The 8356-nt window shown below is 34.6% G+C and overlaps 1 non-coding gene across 1 annotated transcript; it reads left to right on the forward strand.

Annotated features, from left to right (window-relative positions):
* The first annotated feature begins 7783 nt into the window (after positions 1-7783).
* On the forward strand, positions 7784-7908 carry LOC116124770. Its single transcript, XR_004127252.1, has one exon. It is a non-coding gene; the product is annotated as a small nucleolar RNA Z247 (small nucleolar RNA).
* Positions 7909-8356: the final 448 nt, after the last annotated feature.

Here is an 8356-nt window from a genome sequence, read left to right on the forward strand (position 1 = left end):
TCGTGCGAGTGTATTCTTCTTTCTTGGGTACAGCCCTCATCCACTTGCACTCTTACGTACTGTACCAATTTTTCTTTCTTCTTCTTAGGCCGCTCACTAAAGGCGGCATGCATGTGGGGAAAATTCTTCTTGTCACTCACGGTTCCCCATCGCAACAACCTTTTCTTCTTTTTATCTTTTTACACTTCTTTAACTAAAATTCAGATTTGGAACTTTTTGACATTCTGATTTCTTTCTATTTAATCTTTAACATTCTTTAGTGTTTTTTCATGCTCTTATGAATATGTATGCATGTAGATGGTTTCATGCTTATACTTCTTTCTAAATTCACATGATTAAACGCAATTATGCAATATGGAATGCAAACATGTCATTCTCTACCATCTACAAATTCATCTCAATATAACACATACTCATACTCAAATAAACACTTCTCTTTAACATTTCATCAAACAACTTAGGTGCATAAAGGAACCCTAATTTGGCTACATTTCTATCTCTTTTCTAAGTCACCAAAAATTGGGAATTAAACCCTCCATGTTCAACACCAAATCTGCCCAAAATATACACTCCAAAATTTCCACTCCAATTCTTCCAAATTTCATCCAAACATTCATCAAACATCCAATACATCAACACAACTTCTCATGGATAATTTATAATCATCATTCAACACCAAATCCATCAACAATTCTACATATAACACATATGTATACATGAAAGAAATTCTCTACACAACATAACTTAAATCATACTTGGGGTAGGATTTACTTACCTTATAGAAGAGCAATCTAACACTTTAAAAACCTTCTTGGATCCAACTCCCTTTCTCTTAAATCCTATGAACATAAATCATCAAAATTCAACACTTTATAAATTAAAACTCACTTCTCAGTACAAGGATCTTACCTAAAGATGCTTAGGATTGAAAATCTACCCAAAAGTACCCAAAATCTATGAATTTCCTTTGAAGAAGAATTGAAGAATTTGAGAGAATATGGAGGTGAAAGTGGCGTGCAAATGGGTGAGAGTGGCTAGGGTTTCACTCTTGAATTTGATATAACATAAAAATATATATATAGTTTCCCATTTTGCCCTTGCACTTTCTTTAAAATTCCATCTATGTCCCTTAGTCAATTACCATAATGCCCTCATATTTATTACATTCTCCATGAAATTCTATCTCTTTTCACTCCCCACAATTTCAACTAATTTTGAGTGAAAAGACCATTTTACCCTTAATGCAAGTTTAAGGCATTTTCTTCACATTTTCTCAAAATAACTTTAAAGAAAATCAACTAAGGGGTATAAAAGCATAAATTAAATTATGTACCTCCATGTGGGTGTTACAATTCCTTCTTTAACCTGTTTTGCTGCAGTAACCTGCTTATGAGTAGAGATCACCTGCTTATCCTCAGTCTTCTCCTTTTTGGCAGTACCCCTTGGAGCCGAAGTTATCTTCAAGGGACAATTCCTTCTCAAGTGTCCTCGTTGTTTACACTTGGAACATGAGAAATGATTTCCAGTTTCCTTCTTGTCTGCCATTATCCTATAATTCTTCAGAGAAGTGTCTGGACAAAACGTCAGCAACAAAGTTAGATTTACCAGAAATATATTCAAATTTGATTTTATAATTTGTAAACCAAATTTGCCATCTAATTAGTCTAGCTTTGTCATCCTTTAAAGATAGTTTCATAAAAGTTTTTAAATATTTAGAGTCTGTCCTTAAGGTAAATTCCTGAATGATTACGAAAAATTGAAATCGGTCAATACATTCTTTCCTTGCTAAAACCTCCTTTTCATGAACAGGATAGTTTATCTCAGTATGAGAGAATTTTCCTAACGCAAATAGAACAATCCGTTCAATATTATCAGTACCCTTAGCCTTAAGCACACCTCCCCAGTATAAGTGAAACGCATTGCTCTCTATAATAAGCGCATATTCATCTTCCAGGAGTTTTAAAGGTTTTAATTGCTTTGTCAAGGCTTTGGTCCGCTTAACACAGTTAGTATCTTCAAGTGTCCAAACCCAGGGCACTTTATCACTAACCTTAAGCACTAAGCCATTGATTACATTAGCGAGATTAGGAACATACTCGCTCATATAATTGGCTAATCCAAGAAATTGCTGTAACATGTGCTTGTCTTCTAGCACATCTGGAAATTCTAGCAACTTTTTTTAGATATGTTCTTGGAGTTGAATACCTCCTTCACCTATCTCAACACCTAAGAACTTCACCTTGTTCTTAAACCATTCTACCTTTCTTTCAGATAGAATCATTCCATTATCAAGGAACCTTTTGATCACCAGTCTAAGATGATTTACATGTTCTTCTTTGGTCTTACTAAAAACCATCACATCATTGATATAGACTACACAAAAGTTAGATAAGTCTCCAAAGACTTTATCCATTTTCCTCTAGAATATTGATGGTGCCTACTTAAGCCCAAAAGGTAGAACCATTCATTCAAACAATCTTTCCGAACAGGTGAAAGCCGTCAAAGGAATGCTTGATTCCTCCATTCTGATCTGCCAAAAACCTGACTTTAGATCGAATTTTGAGAAGATTTTTCCAAATCTTGCTTTATTCAAACAAGCTGATTTGTTTGGTATCTTATAGGCATCATCAATAGTTTTATCATTTAATTGCCTGTAATCGATAACCATCTGCGCTTTTCCTCTTTCCCGCTCAGCTCTATTCATGACCATGAATGCCGACAAAGAGTGTGGGCTTTCACTAGTGCGTATTAATTGCTTTTCCAACAATTCTGGTATTTGCTTGCTAAATTCCTCCTCTGCATCAGAAGTATAAGGATAGGATTTAGTAGTTATCGTATCATCATCCTTCCTTAATTTAAGCAAAGCATATATACCGTTCCTTTCCCATAGCTTTAACGGTTGACCATCAAAGCATGGAGAAAGTTCCTCTTTAAAGGATTTTACAAGTTCCTCAATCCTTAAAGAGTTCTTTTGGCTCTTTTTTTCAACCTTCAAGATTATCTCCTTATGTGTTGATTTATCCATGCTCTCAGGGCATGTACCAAAGGGACCAACGTCCTGCGATATACCCCGTGCGATCCGGTTTATATGATATTTTTCCTGCAGACATGTCGCAAACTGATCCAGATCGTCTTGTGATGCGTGTTTACTACAACATGCAAAAATAGCAAGTATACTAGTCGCAAAAAGTAATAAAGTGATGAGTGAGTATCGTTCCCACGAGGATAGTGTTACTAATTACTGATTTTTCTAGTTTAAGTCCTAATTGAAGCAACAATAAATTGGATTGATGGAAGATTAACAANTCCAAAGACGTTTTTCTTCAGTTCCCAGCGTCCTTTTCACGACTTCAAGCCAAGTTTTCACCTTTGTCCAGTCAGAATTAGGAAAAACCCAAAACATGAACGTTGTAGCTCTTCTTCTTAGATTTCCAAAGCTTCTAAATTCAGGTTATTCCGAGTTTTCAAGCTCAAGTTACACAATTTACGCTCAAGACTGTCATTTATGCTAAAAATCATCGTTTAGGCCTACAAAAATAAATTAATAGAATTAGGTAGCAATTATGGCCCAAATTGTATGAAAAGTATCTTAAATCCTATCAAAATTCAATGCAAAATCATAGTGTAAAATACGCTTATCATCTTGACCACCCATGGTCAATCTGAATCAATTCTTAAGCTAGCCATAAAGTCTGACTCTTTATATGGATCAGGATCTAGATTTGGATGGGATTCGCCATACCAATAAGGAATTACCGCCTCAGCCTTTTCCAATAACTTATTAAAAAGTTCCAACTCGGTAACTTCAATAGTTGAAATTCGGCAGATAAAGCACAAAATCTTTGTATACCCTTGACTAAAGGCCTTTTGGATAACATCTAAAAATTGCTTTACTCCTAGCCAAGTCAAATACTCTTCTCGAATATCTGGGTTTCCGTTACAGAGGTCTAACACAACCCGTTTTACCTCTTGTTCTGTATAACCTTCAATAGGCCACACTTGTTCAGTACCACTTAAAACCAAGGACGTCTCCTATTTTATTGACTTTGTAAAATAGTTAGGATGTGATCCAGTGTCTTGACCTTTTGAAGTTCAGAATTGACCTTTTCAATATGTTTTCCAATTTGGGTCAATTCTTCGTTTAGAGCAAATATACTACACACCGTATAATTCACTCTCTTGTCTAAGTTATCAAGCTTCTGGGTCAAAAGCTCTAACTTATCTATGACAGTATTTAACAAAACGATCTCCGGTTTTCCCTTGAGTCTATGATCCAAATGAAGACTTGTACAGACTTCGTCACTTGAACCATTATTCATGCTATAGAACTTTCAACAGGTTAACAGGTATAGATACCCCCTATCTTCCAAAGCTTTGATACCATTTACACCCACAAAATATTTGTTATACCCAGTCTAACGAATATTATTACAGTTAATAACTAAACAACCTAGTTGATTAATTAGAGAGAAAAACACATAAATTCAGTTTTAAAGATTAATTCATACCTGAGTATAAATCTTCTTGAATGAACCTTTTTCTTTGCTTTGAGTAGGCAATTCAAAAGTAAAGCAAGAGATTGAGAGAATGAATTTTTCACAAACTAAAAATATTATTAATTTTTCTCTGATTAAAAATGTACATAGGCTTCTCCTTATATAGAGAAGTCCGGATTTCAAATGAATTGAATCCGTAGAAAAAAACAAAACAAAACAAAACAAAAGGTATAGTCAACTAAAGGTGACTTGACTAACAAACTAATAAGAAAATAACACTTATCTTAAAGATAATGACTCTGGGTCCTCATGTCTCCCACATGTCATACAAAGATAAATTATTACATTACACGTTTTCAAAAAATTATTACAAATGATAATACACAACATCCAATGCCTTCTTTTAATCTAGATTCTACAAATTATCAGGGGTTAAATTGTAATTAACCCACAAATTTCAAAAATTGATTGTTTTTTAAATGTATGCTTTGTACTTGTTTGTATATTGCATGGTGCCCGGTACATGAGCCTTAGACTAAGGGTGAATGTTTTAAAATAGATTGGGTATGTATGGTTGTATTATTTATTAAATAGGGAATGCGTGTCCTGCCTTTCTCCTCTTCTCGATGTACATTCTCTTCTCATCTTCCCTCGAATGTAAATCGAGGTTTCTAAATTTACTGATGTAAAGAATTTGTATAATTATTTATTTGACTAAAAGCCTTTTGAATAACATCCAAAAGTCGCTTTACACCGAGCCAAGTCAAATATTCTTCTCGAATATCTGGGTTGCCATTACAGAGGTCCAACACAACCCGTCTAACCTCTTGTTCAGAATATCCTTCAATAGGCCACACTTGTTCGATGTCACTCAACACCAGAGACATCTCCTATTTTACCGGCTTAGTAAAATAGTTAGAACACGTTCCAGTGTTTTGACCTTTTGAAGTACAGAATTAACCTTTTCAATCTGGTTCCCGATCTGGGTTAATTCTTCGTTTAGACCAAATATACGATACACCGTATAATTCACTCTCTTGTCTAAGTTTTCAAGCTTCTAGGTCAAAAGCCTTATCTACGACAGTATTTAACAAATCGATCTCCGGTTTTACCTCGAGACCATGATCTAAATGAAAACAAGTCTTACTCAAACAGATTTCATCATTTAAATCATTATTCATGCTACCAAGAACTTTCAACAGGTTAACAGGTATAAACACCTATACCCCCCGTCTTCCAAAGCTCTGATACCCACACTTGAAAAGGATTATATCAATCCTTGTGCTTAGTATTGAAAGGATATTATGAAGAAAAAACTAAAAAGAAGAAATTGTAATTGTTTTCTACTATTATTCTTCATTGAAGAGACTGAAATGTCATAATTTTACAATTGAAAGAGTTTAAACAAAATTTAATTTACATTTAATTAGAAAATAATCTTGAGTGATAACTGATAGCATTCAACGAGGAAACAATATTTAGAGGCCACAAGTCAAAAACTACAGTTGGGGATAATTAATGGACAGATAAATCCATTAAATTTAATTGGAAAAAAAGGGTACAAGGGTTACATACATATGAAAATAGGTTTATTTAAAAATAATAATATAAAAAAACCTATTTTAAAAGTAAGACCCAGTTAAATTTTGCCACCTGTACATTTAATTAAAAAAATAAAAAACTAATAACTTAAAAAGAAGTTTTGAATGGTCCCCACTAGGTTGCATGTGATGTGCCTCTTCAACAGGTGTTCCTGCCAGTGCTGGCCTTGTCGACACCTAAAGTGGCCGACGTTGGCCTAGGCCGGTCCCACCTAAATTAGGGTCTTTTTTAAAAAATAACAAACTGATCTTTTTAATACCATATAACATTGACTTTGATTTGTCTTAGTGATTTATCTAATTAACCAAAAATTTTATTCTCTTAAACTATTTATTCTTTTCTATATACGTTATTTAATATTTTATCCTTCTTAGGACTACNTGCCTCCGAGTGAGAAAGCAGAAAAAAAAAATTCTTGGAGAGTGCCCAAGAATTGCAGGTATACATACATATATATTTTATTGTCAACTCATTGATATCCTACATTATCCCATTGTCTATTAATATGTTATTTCATATTTATTTATTTTCTTTTTTTATTTAACTTATGATAATTATTATTAGTTTATTTTGAAATTATTTCATATATATAGCATGATATTAATTTTTGGACAGGCATCTAACACTTATTCGATAAAAGAAACACTTGGTTTCATTATTATAAGTAGAGATTGTTGCATATATATATAATTTCGTATACAAGGAATTTGTAATATTATTCTAATATTTGTTATATTTTATGCTAACTTGTCGAGAGTTTTAAGGTTTTTAAGCTATAAATTTGTTGTTGATACTGTGAAACATATATTTACGTGTGTTTTTTTTTTAAACAGTCTCAAAGCCTTCCATCCTCCTCCTTCTCCTCCTCCTGCTCCGAAGATTAATGGTTCAGAAGGCAATAATCAATGACCTCATAGTTAACCATATAGATTCTATTCCGAGTCAGATAACTGAAGAGGAAGATTGCATCTCATCTGAATCAGCTAAGAGATGGCATTTATCCTTCTATTACATGTACTCTTATCTTTTTAAGAGACAACATTTATCCTTCTGTTACATGTAGTCTTATCTTTCTGTATATTTGAAATTCATTCAAACGTGTAAAGCTCTATATATTCAATAAGATCTTCTCATCTGGCATCAATCGAACTAGACTTTCAATATCTTTAACTTGGTATCAAAGCCTCATTTGGCTAACACAATTCTCGATCCTAATGGCTTCCGCTACCTTCCCTTTTCCCAATATCACTCCCTTAGTTTCTGTCAAATTAGATGGATCCAATTATCTTAATTGGACCACTCAGTTCACTCCACTCCTAAGAAGCCATGATTTATTTGGCATTGTGGATGACTCTGAGCCGTGTCCTCCAAAGCTTGCCACTGATTCTAAAGGCAAAACTACCTTTGACATCACCACTGATTATATGGTATGGCAAAAAAAGGACCAATTTATTTTGGCATGGATCAATGCCACTCTCACTGAGAAGGTCTTATCTACTGTCTATGGGCAAAATACCTCTTGACAGGTCTGGACCACTCTAGCAAACAGGTTTGCACCTAATTCTAGATCTCGAATCTCTCATCTTAAGAGACAATTGCAGACACTTAATGAAGGAGTTAAGTCGTGTATTGACTATCTCCTTAGTGCCAAAAATTGGTCTGACCAACTTGCAGCTGTGGGAAAAACTGTTGATGATGAGGACCTGATATCTTATGTTGTTGGTGGTCTTAATCCTGCTTATCACCCATTCATTACCTCCCTTAATTTTGCAACCCGAGACTCATCAATCACCTTTGATGATTTTCAAACTGAGTTGTTGAATTATGAACAACTACTTGAGTCCCAACACAAATCTATCCCACCAGATACCCACAATGTTGCCTTTTTCAGTCATAAATCTAAGCCACCCTATAACAATCGCAAACCAAAGCCTTTTTCTGCCAACAAACCTACTGAACCACACTCCTCAAACACCTCAAACTTCTCTACTCATCCACCCAATAACCCTAACTTCTCTGTTCCACCAACAGGAAAAGGACCAACCACCTCAAACAACACCTTCTTCCCTCATTCCAAACATCCCTGTCAGATTTGTGGGAAAACAAATCATCAAGCTTTGGACTATTACCACTGAATGGACTTTTCTTACCAAGGAAGACATCCACCTGCATAATTGGTTGCTATGGCTGCTCATACACCTGTTCCTCAGGAGGAAGATCAGCCTTGGTTCCTTGACAGTGGTGCCAACACTCATGTC

The sequence above is a fragment of the Pistacia vera genome, unplaced genomic scaffold (assembly GCF_008641045.1).
Source record: "Pistacia vera cultivar Batoury unplaced genomic scaffold, PisVer_v2 Contig155, whole genome shotgun sequence".
In the NCBI taxonomy this organism is placed as follows: Eukaryota; Viridiplantae; Streptophyta; class Magnoliopsida; order Sapindales; family Anacardiaceae; genus Pistacia; species Pistacia vera.